A 20,759-nucleotide genomic window follows, 5' to 3' on the forward strand; every position below is an offset into this window, starting at 1 on the left:
TATGGGTGGCGGCAGTAAGACTCAAACGCAAGATCTCTCGCCTATTCTGGTTCGATATTCAAAGTATGTGACCATCTCATCGAAAAATTTAAGTTATAAGAGAGAGCACAATTTTAAATATTTAATTATTCACAATAAAAATTTGTCCTAGTAAACGCATGTTCTTGTTGTGACTATCACAAATTTGTGACAAAGTTGTTGGTCATAGATGTTTCATCATAAATATGTATTTTTCTTTATTTTGATCACTGATTCGAGTCGTGAAATCAACCACTGATATTTGTATTAAGATAAACTGCTTATATCATACTCTTTTGGGGTACGACCCGTCCCCAAACTCTGAGTGAATGTGAGATAATTTGTAAACCACTCATACTTTTTTTTCCTTTGGTTTGTTCTAATAGCTAGTAGAGAAATAACTGAGGGAAGTGAAGATAACTGAGAGTGATAGAAACATGATGTAAATAGCAGCTGGCAAAATTAAATTAGAAGAGTGTTTCTAGTCTAGAATGGAAGAACGTGTGCATTTGTGTGGTTCTTTTTGGATGGGGTGAAGTGAGTAGTGGTGGGCTGGTCAAGTTTTCCATTTTTCCAAGAACCACATGCACCATATCTTCTGCAACCCTCTTATCTCTACTCTTTTAATTTTTCTCAGTTTTAGTGTCCAGATGGGGTCCACAAAAGGTTCTCTAAGGTTGACACGTGTCAATTCCCTTGCATCCCACGAGTCTATTTTTTGAAATTCAACTCTCGTCTTTCCCCCTTTGGGTCCTTATTGCCTCTCAATGATTTTCCTTTTTTATATATCTTCCCTCAATTTTTTCCCCATTTGCTAAAAAGAATTTTTTTTTGCATAAAGTTGATCCCGGATAAATGGAGCAACAAAATATGTAATTTTGGTTGGTCAATAGACTAAGACCGTCAAAGTTAATCTAAAAGAAAAGAGAGAAAGCGTAATTTAGGATATCAAAGTCAGGTAAAGATATTAGGAGGAATGCAAGATTCTTTTATTAGACCATGATAAGAGATGTCATTTCTTACAAGAGATAGCAGACAATTACGACTAGGAGTGCCGTGGAATGGATGAGCGACGCTCCATCTTTAATTAGAGTTCTCGAGATTGAGATGCAAAAATTGTGTTACAAACTTTTAATAGGGCTTATAAGGTGCAGTTCCGTATTAGTCGTAGATTTCGAAAACGAGAGGCTAAAAAAGGACAACAAACAAGTTGGGCCACTAGGGCTAGGAAGGTAAGGTGAGGATATATATGCTCCAGCTTTGCAAACTTATAAAGTCCCCTTTGACTATCAAGTTGCACACATATTATAAAACCAGAAGTTGCTATATATAGTATGAATAGAAAAATATACCTCCAAGACATAATGCTAGCTGGCCAATTAATAATGTTTGGATCACTTCGTTAATAAATCTGTTACCTTACATGATAATACCATTCATTTCTTCGCCAGCCCTACCTAACTCTACCCCTTTATGTATTTGACGCTATGCAATTATTATAATAAATTAATAATGGAATCAAAAATTAATATGTGATTTCTTCTTATCTTTTTCAATTTGATTTACATAGTTTCCCAGTATCATGATGGTGGAAATTAGTAAATACCCTATAGAATTAATCAAGATACGAAAGCTGGCCTAGGTACCACGTTAAAAATAAATAAATTATTATGACGAAATCAACATGATTTAGAGTTATGATGATTATACTTTGACCACGTAACACAAAGAAACTTGTGTGCTGATAATGTAATCAAAACGAAGTGATTGTTGAATTGTTTATATATAAAAAAAAATAAAAGAATTCAATGGAGTATAAAATATAAGAAAAGGACCTAGTTCCATATAAGAAACAGAAACATAATTCGGTGAGAGAGCAATCTAATGTTCGATATAATCACTAATAATTAAGGAAATTAATTCAACCATTAGAATTAGATAATTAGACAACCAACAAATGCAAATATTCGATCTTCCATTTCATGATTAACCACAATAAAATAATGACAGTCACAACAAAGTTAATTACAGGTTAAACCAACTAGGTTGATGTGGGAAAATACATACTCTCAATGACTTTCCTAGTGTAAAAAATTGCCCAAAAGAAATTAAATAAATAGATCATTGGCTCTTTTGTGCAAAAATATAGAAACGATTTTGGGCACCCAATTAATCCTGGACTTTATCTTTTTAGTTATCTCTAATATCTTCGTGCAGGTTTAACTTGGTTTTTCGGCTTCAAAGGCAAGATATATAGAGTTATTAGAAAAGAAAAGGATTTTTTAAAGTTTGGCTCTCGTATGATGGTAAGAAATATTATATATTCAGCTCAAAATCTCTTAGGACTCTTTTGGTTGCTAGAATTATTTTCATAATCATTGTATAAAATTTAGTTCGATGTAAGTAATACTATTATAATTTTTCACTTAAATATTGGTATAATTTTATAACACATGCAACGTGTGAGATAATAAATCAAGGATTAGCTATACCTAAACAAAACTAGTAAAAGAACAAAATTGCTCTTCTGCCACAAAATGTTATTAAACGATCAAGATTAAAATTAGAAATAAAATATATCCAAGGCTATAACTAAATACGTATTTTAAATTATATCATTTATTCTACTCTTTAATACAATAAATCAAACAAATTATAGAGACTAAATATCTAAGAATTATCAAATCCAATCATCCTAACATAATTGTGTCGAGTAACCAAAAACAACCTTACAATTTCACCACTTAGGTAAATAACCCCAATTTTCCTAGGTGGGGAAGTCTTTTCTTTTTTTGTTTTCTACCCGATATTCGATATTTACTTTGGGAAAAAATATTTTCTATTAAGATTTTTTTTTTCATTCCGAAAATTCGAACCCGAAACCGTTAATTTAGAGTGGATAGTCAGAACACTACAACTCTTGGTGGTTCCTAGATGGAGAAGTTATGCATGTAGGTTGGTGGATCGTGGACATGGGGTTTGACCGCTTAAAAATGAGAGAAGAGAGCGTGCAGAGGTTAGAAAGAAAAGACGCGAAGATAGCGCTGACACAATTTAGGGGCTGCACTGCCACAAAATTGCAGTGGCCAGGCCACGAGCGTTTCTCTCTTTCACTCCTTTGCACAATTGCACCAGTGTTTGATTGGCCAAAGACCCCATTTAGTTTTGCTTGGATTCTTTCTATATATCTTCTGGTCCCCAATCTGGTTAGTATTACTTCAGTAACTTTTTCTTCCTCGCATGAGAATTCCTAAAGATGCTCTTTGTCGACTCCATCACCCTCTTCCTCTTTCTCCTTGCTTGGCTAACCCAATAAAGGATGGCATCCTTTCGATTGATGAGTATCAGTGATCCTCTTCAGGGTAGAGTGAGAGTCGCGGGTTCAGATGAATTCAGTAATTATTATTTAAATTTTATATTTGTATTAAAATATTTATTAAATATTTAATTACAAATTTAATTAATTATTAAAATAAATTATAAGTTGGACGACTAATTCAAATTAAACTGATAAACTTTAATTTCTAGCTATCTTGTCAACTTCCGAAGTCATAACCCAAGGCCATCATCAAATAATTCAAGTCTCATAGACGCTATTCTTATCAATTGATTACACCACACCATAACCCAACCCATAAGACGACGAGGAAAACCTATGGCTTATCAATTGAGTATCAATTATCATATACTACGGCATAAACTTCCTAGAGGCAAATATCTATAAGACGACAAGGAATACTCATGCACATGCACATTTGAGGTCTTCAAGATCAAGGCAAGACGTAAGAGTGATTTTTAGAAACTTTCAATAGCTTTGATTAAATTGCTAATGACGCGATTATATGCTACTAACCTTCTGTCTTAATTAACCATGTCCTTTTCTCTGAACATTAATCCATGTGTCATCAGAATATGGTAATAAACTACTAATATTTGGCTAAATCAAAGCTACAACATATATATATAACTTTTTTTAAATATTAAGTTATATGCACAAACATTATAAATATTTTTTCAGACATTACAAGTTAATTACTATCATTAATTTATCAATTATCAGATTACTCACTAATATTTATTATAGAGATTTATTTATATGAAAATGACTTAGTTGCATAAAAATATACTCTTTTCATGTTTGGGGTGGCTGGAACAGTTGGTAAAGAAGGAAACAACAGATTAAAAGTGAGCCAAGTCCATGTGAAAGGCACCTTAATTTCTGCTTTCTGTTGTACTCATGTACTTATCTTTCTTGAAAACTTAGTTATGGGTTTTTGAGATTAACAGATAATAATAGTAGTTTAATGAAATGTCAATTCTTTAAAACTAAGAAAACGACAAAAGACTAAATGCATGTGACTGGTGGCTATCTGTTTGGAATCAAATGCAATTATCACGTAGCTTATTAAATTATTAGTTTGGTTAAGTGCACAAGTTCAACCCTATCTGTTACTACTTATTTTAATTATAAATTTGCTGTCACCGCTGTCACACTAGGACTTCAAGAAGATGCCACAATTAATGGTTTCCTCGAGTGATTAATGCTTCATTAATTTCCATAAACGGGTTATGGCCAATTGGCCATTTCATCAAATTTCTCAACAGCTCTAAGATAACCTACAATACACAGATAGATTATAACAGTTCGATCTCTAAATGCTAAATTAAATGAAACGTCATTACATTGTAGTATATTATCGGTCCAAATTTTTAGGTTATTTTTATACATATTAAGGAATTCACCGTGTAGCATTAATAAATAACAATTAATTCATCATATTAACTTTAATTTGTTCATCGAAAAATATAACAAAATTTACTAGGCTCTTTACTCCAAAAATAATTTTGAAAAAAATAATAATTCTTTTTTTATATTTAAAAGAATCAAATATTATGAATCACAAAAAATATATTAAAAAATTAATTAAAGTGAAGCGAAAGGAATATCGGATTTCAGCTTCTACTTCTACCATTACCACTGGTCACAACCACCAATCACCAAACCACCAGTTCTAGCTACTGGACAACTACCACCACCATCAACTACCTTAACTACTACTCGCCACCACTAGTCGTACACCAGCCTCCGTCACCACTACTGACTACTGACCACAATCTCACCACCAGCGCCTCCCTTATAATACAATTTTGCATTTTGGACATAGAGATAGGTTTTTGTTTTATGTGAAGGAAATATCCAACTTGACAATTTTCTAATTGGCGTAGGGATGTCTTAATTAATGGAATTTGTCCCTAAGAAATGCTTTTATAGCGTATCTTGTATGTACAATCATCAAAGGTTAAGTTACAGCTCCTTTCCCTTCCTTATAAATCTTGATAAATGTTATAAAATATAACTTAAATTAACAATATATAATAAGTAAAAACAAATTAAGAGATATAGAGAGAAAGAGATGAGAAATTCTTATTTCTTCTTCAATTGTGTGTATTTGAGATTAACATACATAAGGACATAAGGACAAATTGAATCATTCTTGTACCCTTTTTTCAACAGGTACTCACCCAGGCGACTATACCACGTGCGCCCTGATTGTTTCAATCCGTATAAGGAATTTTAAAGTTTTATTTACTAAATTTCTTGAAAACCTTAATATGCTTCAGAACAATTTAAATCCTTCAATAATTTCCATTATACGCATATCACGTTTTTCTTGTATTGCCAGATTAAAACCTGAAATGACGACATCCACCACAGGAGAACATGTCTCTATATAATCAATGCCATGATATTTACAAATCTTCTTGTGACACAAGTCGTCTTTATGTCTATCGTCTTACCTTTTTCTTCCGCACAAGAACATATTTATACCTCCACTGGCTTTATACTTTCAGGTGTTGGGACTATTCGTCCAACTTCATATTTTTCAGGTGAAATCATTTTTATTGCGTAATTTTCATTTGGCCAATCATTTATCTGTCCAAAATTCATGGCAGATTTGAGCTCAAGATCCTCGTCAATATTAATAATATTGAGCGCTACATTATATTAACAATATCGTCGACAACATTTAATATCGGTTCTACTATTACCCAATAAAGACATAACTTATTGAGATCTTTTTATCTTAAAATTATTTTCAGGTACCCGAGCCTCTTCCATGAGGTCTTATGAAGTGTTATGTCGTGGTGCTATTGTAGAGCACTTGCCTTCTTATTATGACCATCTTGAACATTTGCTCCTCTCCTTCTTCAAGAAGTTTTATCTTTGGAACTGATTAGTCTTTATCTTTGGAACTGATTAGTCTATTATGCTTCATGCATGCCATAGACTCTATTCATTATGAACTTTATTTTATTTGGAGCATTAACAACTGAATATGACATTTAGCTTTGCGTCAGCAAATACGTCTGGCAATATTTTGTAAATGAATTATCACTTGAACTTCAAGTTCACATTTTCTCGTACGAGGATCTAGATATACTCAATAATAATTCATTACATGCATTACTTTTTCAGCTACCCATTTTCTCCCCCTATTGTTGGGATCACCAACACATATCCCTAGCCATATTTGGGAATCTATCTTTGTGCATTGTGATGGAATAATTAAATCATATAGTACATTCATATTTCTAGATAGAAATTATTTGGTTCCTGACCCTGAACCGATTGTGATAGGGAGAACTTATCATAACTTAGCTAGATGCATACAAGTGTTGTTGTATATTAATTAATACATCATATACAAAATTTTATTTTGGCAGTTTTGTTCTCATAACCAATGGTTTAGATATAATTGGAGGCATACAATTTCTGCTAAACCAACTTGGGTTTAAACCAGTATTATCAAGATAAATCATCATAATTTATATTCTGAAACTGTGCTCTAATAATTTGAGCAATCAATCTTGCAAAAGCCAAACTGCAAGTTGATAACAAATGCACATATGACCATAGAATAGATGCATCTATTAAAATTATATAATAATAAACGATCCACGTGGTAGGTGACTGGGCCCATATATTTATCACCTTTTATTTGTTCCAGAAATCAATGGATTCAATCCCAACCTTAACTGGTATATCATGAGAATAAACAGCACAAGAGAATTCTTGAAGAATCTTCTATTTCTTCAATATATGCCAATGTAATTCTCAATCAATTTTTCGCATCATAATTGAACCGGGATGGTCAACCGGTCATGCCAACTAATATTTATTTCAGTAAACTTTTAGTTTACTTGTGACATATGATTCCATCATCATGCTTATATTTGTGTAGTACAAATAGAAAGAAAATCGGGTAACCTTTCATATTTATCCGTTATAATTATATAAATATGAAGATATTCAATATTCCTTTCATTCATAGTCTCAATATGCCAACCACTTTGACTTATACATTTGAAACTCAAAAAGTTTCTTTTGAGACTTTACAATATCAAATGAATAATTTTATTCATCCGGGTAGTAATAAATTAATTTTTTCGGAGCTCTTAACAACTTTTTTACTACAAGATATTTTGTCACACCATTCATATGGTAAATGTCTCTTTCACGGAGAAAATTATATCATAATAAATTGTCATGATCAAAATCATCATAAGCAAACCTCCCTTAGAAGTGAGTTGTGTGGTATTCATCTAATCATGCATTGCATGTCTTTATTCATTATTTTTATCACATATTGCCACATTCACCTTTAGGAATAGTATGCATTCTCAATGCTTATCACATGTCATATTTTCTTCAAGGAATGGATCATAATCAACGGCGTGCTTTATTATTTTTTATACCAATTTGATGGTAAACATTGCCTTCACATTTTGAAGGACTATTTTGAGAACCCTTATTGTTCTCCTTTTATAATCATAGTGATGATTATTATTATTTTGATCTTTGGAACGCCCCCGTTCATTGTTCAACCACTTGTCTTCATTTAGACTTATTATGCGCCGCTACCACATTCACTTCAAGAATGGAGAAATCAAGTGGGACAATATTCATGCTTTTTCATGAAAAATATATTATCTTTCTTTAATTATCATTATATCATCAATATGGTATAGTGAGACTCAAACCCAATATTTTACCAATATAAAGGCATGCTAGGCCATAATGAATTGGGACTCAAACCCAACTCTTATCATCATGGAGCAGCAAGACTTGATCCTGATGTCTTACATGGTGCATTGCGACTTGAACTCATTGAAGTTGATATCATTAATAGCAAAGGACAAAAACAATTTCAAATACGAAAAAAATGCTTACCTCTTAAGTTAAACTCTTCATAATGTCATTTGGATATAATTCTCAACAATAGACTTTCGTTTACACAAATCAGCTAAGTAATTAGTGTCAAAAATATATATGAAAATAAAAATTATATTAAAAATTCACATGTGGTCTTTGGTGCAATAAGTTTACTTCAAGATGAAAGTGACATGACCAGAACGTTAAGGAAAAATTATGTATCAAACAAAATAATAGTACTACTAGTTACCATGCACTTTTGTGGAAACTAAGTATTATGCTCTATAGAAAAACAAAAAGATATGGCAGAACCTTTAAGTCAATCAGGGAATCAAAAAAATAGTGGACAAATCTCTGTCTACTATCTACTACTATATGCTTTCCATATAGAAATGATTCTAACATGTTAATTTGATAAGAACTATCATCAATGGAAAATTTGGTGTAGTACATACTTCTTGTACTAATATTTTATCTTATCAAAATAAAATAGTTACGATGATTATTATTATTATAATATTATATTTGACAGTAAACTAATGTATAATCGTTATACTAGGCATACTAAAATCGTATTATAAGGTAAAACCATAAGCATACATAATAAAGTATAATTTTAATTTTGTAGATTATTTAGTATACCGTATGCCACTTATTATTTAGTTCATAAAAATTTAACAAGGTGACATCCTTAGCAGCCACATAGATACTAATTTTCTAATAACCAGACCATGACTTATTCTAAATAGTGGTACAAATTTATCTGGTTTAAAGCTTTGGACTTGTTGTTGTAGTAGACAGACGTGTCTGTAACACTGCATACATTTCTGAATAAAATCTGGATAATTTTGACAATAGATCATCGAGATATACCTTACCAGAAGTGGAATTCAACCTTGAGGTTAGAGACTTCGTGCTGATAACGTGTTATAAAATATTGCTCAAAGTAACAATATAGAACAAGGAAAAACAAGATAAGAGATATAGAGAGAAAGAGAGAAGAGATTCTTATTTCTTCTTCAATTGTGTGTATTTTTCTATCTATTACAAGACCTTTATATATGCATGAAAAGTGAAGAAAAATATGTCATTAAGCATTTAAAAAGATCATGGAGGAAGAGTAGACATCCACCCTAATTTAATTTTTCTTATGACAATAAATTATATATTACACCATTTATTGACAGAACACAACAAAATGAATCTCCCAACACACTAAATTGTTTTTAAACTAACATAAACCAAGTGTACATATATAGGACAGTAGTACTATCAGCTAAAAGTTGATTTTTGTTTGTTCACGAAGTAATAAGTTATTTCTTTTCTATCTTTTTTATCTCTTTGTCATTATATCATGTTTGGATCTTATTTCCACTAGAAGTATCAACTTCAGATCTTATGGAGAATTTAGGTACCCAACAAGATAAATCCATACCCAAAAAAAAATATAAGCCATCCACCTTTATATAATAGATTAGTTGTTTAATTTATAACATACTCAAAATTTAGGCCACGTATCTTTGCTCTTCCCTATAGATTCATATAAAAAAGGAATCCACTCTGAATATATAATTGTTTACTTCCATATTTTTAAGTTGAGTAAGAAGATCTATGTATTCTCTAATTAATCTATAGGTTTTGAAAGACCTTTCTCCAAATCTACCCTAATAGTCTCCTATTAAAAGGAAATAGAAAATGTAAGATAACGTACAGGAGAAACATTATAAATCAAAGAGGGCGACAAAAAGTCATAAACAATACTCACTGAAATGTTAAACCAAAAACTTTATGCGTTTTCATATATTATATATTTTCGAATTCCAATACCAATTCGTAAATATATTCAGTAGTTAATGGCTTAGAGAGACAAGGAGAATTACTTTCATTAATCATTAAATCAATTTTCTAGTTGAATATCAATATCCAGAAAGGGGTAGAAGATTATAAAATATGTAATATAAATAAATAAAAAAGTTCTTGAAGTTCTCGCTATTATTTCGAACCCTGTATTTAAGAGCCCATGGCCAGTGGAGTCCAACGGGCCTTTTCCTTGTAGAAATGACACCAGATAGCCACTCTAAAGTTCTATTATTTAGAAATTAGCCAGTGCATTCTGAATTTCAGTTTTTCAAGACAAAAATGTCCTGATTATCCTGAAATTAAGATTTTTAATTTAAAATTTCAGGACAAAATGAGTACTAGCTAATCTCTAAATAACATATCTGAGAATGACTATCCGTGCTCTTGCCCCTATGATATTCGTTTCTTCAAACTCCCACCCAATGGACTTGAAAAATTGGACGTATCTTGAATTATGGCATCAAGCTAGAATAAGTATCGAATTTGGGCTGAAGAAGGGTTTTTTATTTCCGACGCAGTGCACTGATTACCATTTGTAGGACCTCTATTTATATAATAGCTAAAATTTGTGAAAATTGCATGGGCTAGCCAGTTTTTGGGCCGGTAATCGATAAATAGCCAATATTTGTAAAGTCATTAAGAAATTACCACTATTTTATGTGAAGATAAAATCTGGACAAAAAACTCTAGCTGAAACACGAAAAGTTCCAACATAATATGCTGAATTAGGGGGCACATGCTTATAAACTTCCAGCATATTATGTTGGAACTCCAGCACATTATAAAATTTCAATACATTATGTTGAAATCTCATATACAAAAAGTTTGAACTCCCGCATATTATGTTGGAATCTTTTCGGATTTTAAGGGTATTTTTGTTCATATTTTATCTTTATATGAAAAAGTGGCTAAATTTCGATTACTTTTGAATCTATGACTATTTTACAATTACCAATTGTAAATCATGCAATTTTTGATTCCCCCCTCCCCCCTATAATTTTAATTTTTAGCCGTATCATAATCAACTTCATATACGGGTCTCTCACGTATAAAATTTTCAATATTAGATCTACGATTATGAAGTTGGATTTTGCCAGAACCTAATTTCATAACTCAATTCTAAAGTCAAAGCCTAACTTCAGACTTCATATCTGAATTTTGAATGCAGTTCAAATTCAGACCTAAGATTTTAATTAGACTTTGACAGACTCAAGCTTCAAATCCAAAAGTGTGAATCTGAACTTTAGGTTTTATAATTGCCATAACGTATTTGCTCTTTATATTCAGAAAAAGAATTAAAACTGTCATAATCTTGCAAATGGAATTTGTCACACATTTATGATACCACAAAGTATTATACGAAACTTTAAACTGCCCAAGATTAACACTTACCCCAGAATTAATCCCAGTTTCGTGTTTGATTTTACAAAAACAACCAGAATAATGATTTTGTCTAGCCGATGAAATCAGCAATACCTTGTCAAAAATGATGGGACAAAGAAGAGAGGTTCACCTATGATTCCACTAAAATAAGAAATCTCACACCCTCAATCAATCTAAGCACCCACAAATTTTTTATTTTATGCTAGTGTCCAAGGGGTGAAATTATTTTATATGTATCTAGTTTTTCCAAAATATTTGCAGAGTATATACCAATTTCGTCCAACTTATTTTCATCTTTGCGGGAATTTCCAAAAAAAAAAAATGTTAAATACTTTGGTTTCTTATTTGTATTCGCACCCTTCATTTCCTTGAAATTCTTTTAAGTTTTAACCTAAGAAAATAGTGATATTTGATCAAGGTTCTTTTATGATTTTTATTCATATATTATTTGTGGCAACTATAAATAGTGAGGGGCGTGATCCTAGGACCTTGTTCCCTAGGTGCAACTATAAATAGTGAGCTCAACAGCCATTGTAGGTACATAAATTTTTTGACAAACATATGCTATATACTGTTCAAAGCTCAATAAAATTTTATCTTCTTGCTTATTAATATCGTTATTATTGCCTCCGGAAGCTCTGATCCCGGAACCAAGATTTCTGATGTCTTATCTCGATTTCAATGCTAAGTCATACATTCTTATTTAATTTATTTATCATTTTGGGATCAAATTGATTTGCTTGTCTATAAACCACGTATAACAACTGTACCATTTTACGGATAAATAGTTTGGCGCCTACCGTGGGGCTTAGACAATTGCGTAATTGAGTTGATCCTTGCATCTATAATGATGTCATCATCGCACACAATGTTGAGGCTCAAGGAAATCAACCTCAGTACAAAGACTCGATAGTGATACCCGCAACGAGGGGGACGAGTCCATACTAGTCCATGACAAGCAATAGCCGCGACACATCGCTGAAACAGTAAGAATCCTAAGGGAGCAAAAAAAGGCTATTATGGGCCACCTATCGCGACAGGATCAGGTCATGACGGAGTTGAGGCAGGTGTTGTCGAGAGCTTCCAACAACACTAATGGACGAGGTCCAGTTCCTCCCGGTGTTCCCGCAAACCAAATAATGCAGAGGGATAACAACAACACCCCAGAGACGAAGACGACTTCGATAGGGCCGGGAGGAACGGTAGCGGATCCGGGAACAACAATGAGAATGATCTCATTAAAACTGAACTCTTGCGGTTTAGGAGGGAAATAAACGCCCGAATGGATCAAATCCCAGGCGCACCGCCAGTATTGAAAGGACCAGATTCAAAGAAATATACCTAGTTATCGTTCAAACCAAGCGAGGCACCAGAGTTGATCCCAAAGAGGTTCAAGATGCTAAACGTGCCGAAATATGATAGGACTTCAGATCCTCAGGAACACACCACCACCTATACAACGACGGTGAATGTGAACAATTTAGCTCCGCACAAGATTGAGTCAGTCTTACTGAAGAAATTCGGGGAGACCCTCACGAAGGGGGCCCTGACATGGTATTCGCTTTTATCCGAGTACTTAATCGATTCCTTCGAAGAGTTCGTGACCAAATTCCAGAAAGAAAGGATGTTGCTACCGGTCGTACCAAATGAATGTCCAGTTGAAGCATTTACTAAAGGGCTGAATTCGAGAAGTTTTGATGCTTCCCGGAAATTAAAAGTAAGTTTGCTCGAGATCCATGCTACAACATGGGCGAATGTTCACAACCAGTACGAGTCGAAGATAAGAATTGAGGATGACCAGCTCGGTTTCCCGGCATTGATGGTAGGTTATAATCCCATATTTTAGTCGCTTATTACACTCTAGTTCACTGCACTTTACTTGTGTTGAGCTTTAATTGGTAGTTTTTTTGTATTTATTGTGTGTTTTATGCTTTGTAGGAGTGATTTCGAGTTATGTAGATATTGTGGAGCTAATTCGAGCTATTTGGAGCTTTGTAGTCTGAGTAGAAGCCCAAGGAACTAAACCGGGATCGAGTCTAGGGCCGAGGACTGAGTATATATTTAAAAAGTAAAAGAAATAAGAATAGAAAGCATGAGTGGAGGTAATAATAACTTGCTAATTAAAGTTGGCAAGATACTTTGTGTCTGCCAACATGCCAAACTTTTGAGCAATTCAAACAAATACAAAAGTCCACAATAATGTGGTGTCACACTTCTTTTAGGCCAAAACGAGCAGCCATCTACTTTTGTTCACAGCCACGCCACATGGGGCGGCGCGAGGCGCGGCAGTGCAAAATATGGCTAGAATTGATTTTTCTAAGTATTCTGAAATTCTCTACAGGTGCGCCGCATGGCGCGATGCGATAACACAAAAATATTAAAGTGACTTCCCATTTCCGCTAAAAGGGTAGTTTCATCCGGGGTTTGTTTTGGGCGGCTTAAATACACCAAAACACCATTTTAAATGGACTTTTGGACAGATTTCGACCTGAGGAGGCCAAAGAGGCTAAGGAGGGGTTGGAAGAACACAAGCACAAGGGTTTCATCATTCTTTCCTCACTCAAGATCCGGGTTTAGATTGTATTTATATTTTCCTATATTTTTATTACATTTGTGAAGAACTTATTCATATCTATGGAGTAGATCCTTTTGAGTTTTGATGGATTTGGTGTATTGATGATTGTTTATGGATTATAACTCTATTTTCATGCATTTGAATCGTTTTTGGAAGATTTAATTGTTGCATCTATATTCACTTGTTCTTGTAATCGAAATAGGCATAACTTGTGATATCCTTATACTATATTGTTGGTTGAGTTCATAGATTATTCTAATTAATCGAAAGAGACTAGTTGAATCATGGATTAATCCTAGTTAGGAGAATAATCGAAAGAGATTTTCCTAAAGACCGATCCACTACGAATTCTTGCATATCTTCACAGTGCTAAAATTGGTTCATATTGTGAGATTGATACTTAATCGAGAGAGGAGTTTTTACTAAATATTTGTACTGATAATTAAGTGAATTCGAGAAATTCACTTGAACATTGGAAGCGAATTATCTAGAATTAGATCCCGAATAATTATCTTGCACTTATTCCGTCAAAACCCTATCTTCTTCCACTGATAACCTTAATTGCTTATTCCTTGTTTCGATAGTCACTACTCAATAGCTGTAGAATTTAGATTCTTAGTTGGCGCTGTTGCCGGGGATTGGATATCAATAGTGTTTGAAATAGTTTGTAGTGTTAATTCAGGAGTTAGCTTTAAATTTTTTTCTTTTATTTTTAGTTTGTTTGGTTAACTTCTCTTCAAGATTTTTTGTTGTTGTTGAAGAAATCTTGAAGAGTATAGTCTTGTTATTGAACTCTAAATGATGTGAAGATGGAGTACAACCAGCCTAAGAAAACAGTTGAAGAGTTAGCAGCTGAATATTTTCAGCGGTGTGTTATGTGTTTTAAATGTAGTGAAAATTATCTATGGGTTGATTGTCAAGCAGGTAAGTATTCTTCCTATGGTTCATATTTTGAACACTCTCACTTTGTCTCTAGTCCGTACAGGTATAAGGATTCATATGGGTACAATTCTGACTCTGGTTAGGATGAATACCCTTATTATGATTGGAATAAAAGTGAAGTGAGACAACCACCTCAAGAGGAGAATGGTAGTTTAAAAGAGCTTATGTATAAGTTCATAAATAAGGTGGAAGAGAAATTTATACAAGATGATGAAGCCACTAACAACCTAATAATGCAAGTGAATCAATTAGTAAATAGATTTAGCTCGTTGCATTGTGATGTTCAATATATGGAAGAGATACCGTGTGAAAATGAGCCTACCCGAGATGACAAACATCTACAGAGAGAGTTTTTCACTCTGCAAGAGGACTCTGTTTCAAATGAAATGAATGAAAATGAGGCTTTGGTTGATTAAGAAGCAATATAAGAAGAGTTCAAACCCCATCCACCTATCCACAATTACAAATTTTAGTAGAAGAGAATGAGGAACAAATGGTCTTGGACTTACCAGAGGAATACTCACATGACCTTTCTTCTTCATTTTCTTATTCTAACCTTGATCATGTGAATTTTATTTTTAGGGATTTACAGGAATATGCAGGGATTGATATTGTGAATGAATGCATAAACAAGTTGAGGATGATCCTACAAGAACAATCCACCGCTCAAAATGAGGCCAAAAAAGAAAGAAAAGAGCGGGTCTTGCAAATATTCTTAAAGGACTTTAGCTTGATGAGATCCATAAAGAATACCGAGGAGCGAAAGTGAAAATTGCATTCAGAATTAGGGGTGGAGTTCACAAGTTCTCGGAAACGGAAAAAGTCCAGGGGAGTTTTCTTTACCTCTTGCTTTTTATTTGTGTGCCATGGGGACATGCCATAATTTAAAGTGAGGGGGTGAGAATGTAAATGTGTACATATGTAAATGTTCATTTGTTTTTATATCTTTTGATTTAAATTTATTATTATTATTATTTTACTTTTTTAGGGAGTGTAATAATTCCCCTTGGTTTTTCTTTGTGCTGCGGTTCTTTTTCAAGAGTTTTGTTTGAACCAGGTGTTGTTAGTTTTATTTTTTTAGGAGTGAGAAACCTTATGCTATGATTTGAAATGAAAGCAATATCTCCTGGCTGTATTATGACTTGAGAATAGTAAGTGCTTTAGTTGTGACGCTTAGGCTCAATTTTTTAACTATTGTATAAGCACCTTGAATGGTATGATCTTAACTTTGCTTAACTGCTTTGACTAGAGTGTCTCGATGAGTCCGATCCTGAGTGAGTTATGTGCCATGTCATTTTATGTCTAGAACTTGTCCCGTATGTTTGCACAGTGAAATAGTAGTTTATTCATTCTTGGAAGTGATATAGGCATTTCTTTGTTAAGTCAGTTATATATTGTATTCACCTAATTGTTATGTATCTTAGTTAACCCTTTTGAGCCTGTAATCCTGTTTCTTTTGCAACCACATTACAAGCTTTACCCAATTGGTTGAATTGACCATTTATTTGAACCTTCTTACCTCTCACGAGCACTTGAAATTGTTATGAACTTTGTAAAAATTAAAGTATGGGGTGTTGGTTTGGCTTTTGAGTAGAGCTATTAAATGAAGGAGAAATGTGCATTGTTTTGAAAAAGAAAAAAAAAGTAATAGCCACTTGAAATTTTGTGGTAATTCTTAATGTATTTGTGCTTAAGGAAGTTGAGAGTTGACACATATGATGTAAATGTGGAGTTATGGTTTGACAAAAGTGTGGAATTTTGAACGGTAAATTGTATGTATTAAAGTGCTTAAGGAGGTGTAGTCAATACATCAAAATGTATCCTACCCGTCCCGCTGCCTACATTACAACCAAATAAAGCCCTACTTGATCCTTGACTGAATGAGCTCAATTAGAAGAGTAATAATTTACGGGCAAGCTTATGACACGTCTTTTGTGGTACATGAATGTCACTTCTGAGAGTGAGTGGATTTTTCCTATCTTGAGTTCCTAATTGTTCTTAAACTTTATTATTTTTGGAACTACTCTCTATTGTTGTGTGAGAGCACTTGATTCACTAAGGAAAGGTAATGTCTTTGACCTCTATGTTAGAGTAAGTGAGCGGGTTGTGAAAAATGCGTGGTGCTTTTGAGTCAAAACTTGAGGCGAGGATGTTACAGTATTGTGCTTAATCTGTTTTATTATTCTTGGTGAGATGAGTTAGTATAGTTTTTTAAAAATGTCGTGTCTATGTGAAGTGTAATTTGATTGTTCGAGGACGAGCAATGGTTTAAGTGTGGGGTGTTGATGGTAGGCTATAATCATGTATTTTAGTCGCTTATTGCACTCTAATTCACTGCACTTTACTTGTGTTGAGCTTTAATTGGTAGTATTTTTGTACTTATTGTGTGTTTTATGGTTTGTAGAAGTGATTCCGAGTTATGTAGATGTTGTGGAGCTAATTTGAGCTTTGAACTCTGAGCACAAGCCCAAGCATTTAAACCGGGATCGAGTCCAGGACCGAGGACTGAGTATGTATTTAAAAATTAAAAGAAATACGAATAGAAAGCATGAGTGGAGGTAATAATGACTTGCTAATTAAAGTTGGCAAGATACTTTATGTGTGCCAACATGCCAAAATTTTAAGCAATTCAAACAAATACAAAAGGCCACAATAATGTCGTGTCACACTTTGTTTTAGGCCCAAACGAACAGCCCTCTACTTTTGTCCACAACCGTGCCGCATGGGGCGTCGCAAGGCGCGGCGTGGCAGTGCAAAATATTACCAGAATTGATTTTTCAAAGTGTTATGGAATTATCTACAAGCGGGCCGCATGGCGCGACACAGTAGCACAAAAATGTTAGAGTGACTTCCCATTTTCGCTAAAAAAGGGTAGTTTCATCCAGGGTTAGTTTTGGGGCGGCTTAAATACACCAAAACACCATTTTATATAGACGTTTGGATAGATTTAGACCTAAGGAGGCCAAGGAGGCTAAGGAGGAGTTGGAAGAGCTCAAGTACAAGGATTTCATCATTCCTTTCTCATCCAAGATCCAGGTTTGGATTGTATTTATATTTTTCTATACTTTTGTTACATTTGTGAAGAACATTTCCATGTCTATGGAGTAGATCCTTTTGGGTTTTGATGGATTTGGTGTATTGATGATTGTTTGTGGATTATAATTCTATTTTTATATATTTGAATCATTTTTGGAATATTTAATTATTGTATCTATATTCACTTGTTCTTGTAATCGAAAGAGGCATAACTTGTGATATCCTTGCACTATATTATTGGTTGAGTTCATAGATTCTTCTAAGTAATCTAAAGAGGCTAGTTGAATCATTGATTAAACCTAGTTAGGAGAATAAGCGAAAGAGGTTTTCCTAAAGACTGATCCACTACGAATTCTTGCATATCTTCATAGTGCTAAAATTGGTTCATATTGTGAGATTGAGACTTAATCGAGAGGGGAGTTTCTACTTAATATTTCTACTGATAATTAAGTGAATTCGAGAGACTCACTTGAACATTGGAAATTAATTATCTAGAGTTAGATCCCGAATAATTATCTTACACTTATTCCGTCAAAACCCTATCCCCTCCCACTGATAAACTTCCTTGCTTACCTTTGTTGCGATTGTCATTAGTCAATAGCTGTAGATTTTAGATTATTAATTATATAAATCTAAATTGTTGATCCTTCTAGATAGCAATCTAGCTACAAATTATGATAATACTATTTAAATACTTTCACGACCCCTAATCCACCCTCCGTAGGATGTCGTGATGACACCTAGAGTCTAAGGCTAGGTAAGCATAACAAATTACGGAATAACATAATAAGAGTCTAAAACTCAAACCTCAATAGTTATAATAAAAGAAAACTGCAAGTCAAAGAACTACAATCTCCCAAAACCTGGTAGGAATAAGTCACATGCTTCTAAGAGAAGTACTAAATGTCTCTATACATCAGAGTCTACTAAAACAAGGAAGAAACATGATAAGGATAGAGGGGGACTCCGAGGTCTGCAGACGCTGGCAGATGTACCTTGAAGTCTCCGTATACAGGTAGCTCACTGATATCTAGGCTGGTAAGAAGTATCTGGATCTGCACAAAAAGATGTGCAGATGCATAGTATGAGTACACCACAGCGGTACCCAGTAAGTGTCAAGCCTAACCTCGGTAGAGTAGTGACGAGGTCAGGTCAGGCCTTACTGGAAATAATAGAAAAATATAACAGAGGATATAATAGTATAATGAAATGACTGAAGAGAGAACAACACAACAAAAAGAGATAAACAATAGGGGCGCTCCCGAGATACCGTCTCGTAGTCCCAAAAGTAAATGCTCAACATGGGATCTCCCGAGATACCGTCTCGTAGTTCCAAAAGTCAATATGCAGTACGGGGGGATCTCCAGAGGAACCGCCTCGTGGTACCAAAGTAAATATGAAGTACAGGGGGATCTCCCGAGGAACTGCCTCGTAGTCCCAAAGAAAATATGCAGCAGGTAGTTAGAGGAATAATAAAATTTTCATCAAAAATCTTACAGTTAGAGATTTAAATCAAGTCAAAGAAGCAGGTAATTAAGCTAAGCATGTTGCACATATTGCAAGTAAGAGTTAAGGCATGTAGACATGTGATACTAGGCTAACACATGATCACTACATATACTAAAGCAACTCAATTAAAGAATTTAAAAGAAGACTACTCAGCAATAACCGATATTTCCAAATTTAGCCCGTGTACACTGTTGGGACCAAACACACTCACCCAAGTATACGTGGTCGTAAAGTAATAGAGTAGTGAATAAAGTATCGTTCCCACGAAGACTTATGATTAACTTTTGACTAATTCAAACTCAAATAGCTTATTGATTCAAGCGATTCTTATAAAATACATAATTGTCTAATTTACTACCTAAAAACTATCAAGTAATGAAATACTAGAAATCAACACAACACTTAAATAGTTTTGAATAAAAATCAATAGGAGATAATATTCCAGGGTCACGGGTTATCTAACAATCATGTTGCATTCTTAGCTTAAAATAACTAATTGATTTATCTGGATTGTTGATTGACAGGGTTGATATTACTCGTAAGAATCTGTTGAGTCCTTACTCGCCTATTTAAGCTAACTTAATACCTATATGTATATGGAATTAAGATTAACAAGAACGCATTTACAATTCCTGTATTGCAACCAAGCAAGGCAATTAGGTATATGTCTATCCTAATTGCGAATCCGTTCCCCGATGCCCGGGTTTAAGAACTTGCTCTATTTAATTCTATATGCAATCTAGAGTTCCCTCTTTTGAGTTCAACTCTAGATTCATAGATAGTATTTCACTGTTAGCTACTCAGCAAAATAATTACAAACAGAATTAAATAAACAACCCAATATGATAAAATCAACTTCGTCAAATTAAACTTCAAACATCAACATTCATGTATACCCATGACCCTTGAACAATAGGTTTCTTAGCCACTCATGTTCATACAATCATCAAAAATAATGTTTTCAAACATAAAATCAATGAATACTAGGAAAGGGATGGAAGAATTGATCAAATCCTTGCTTTCGAGTGTTTTGTGCCTCCCTCCTTTCTCTAAATCACGTCCTCCCCTCAAAAATAGGTTTAGGTTGTCTTTTATATGACTTAGGGGCGTCTAGGGGTCGAAATAACCGAGTCCTAGTCGAAAAAGGACACTTTTCGTCTTGAGCGTCCAGGGAAGCGTGAGGCGCTGGCCCTGGCGCTCAAACATTTTGGCTTTTGTAAA

This window comes from Nicotiana tomentosiformis, chromosome 8, assembly GCF_000390325.3.
Source record: "Nicotiana tomentosiformis chromosome 8, ASM39032v3, whole genome shotgun sequence".
Classification (NCBI taxonomy): Eukaryota; Viridiplantae; Streptophyta; class Magnoliopsida; order Solanales; family Solanaceae; genus Nicotiana; species Nicotiana tomentosiformis.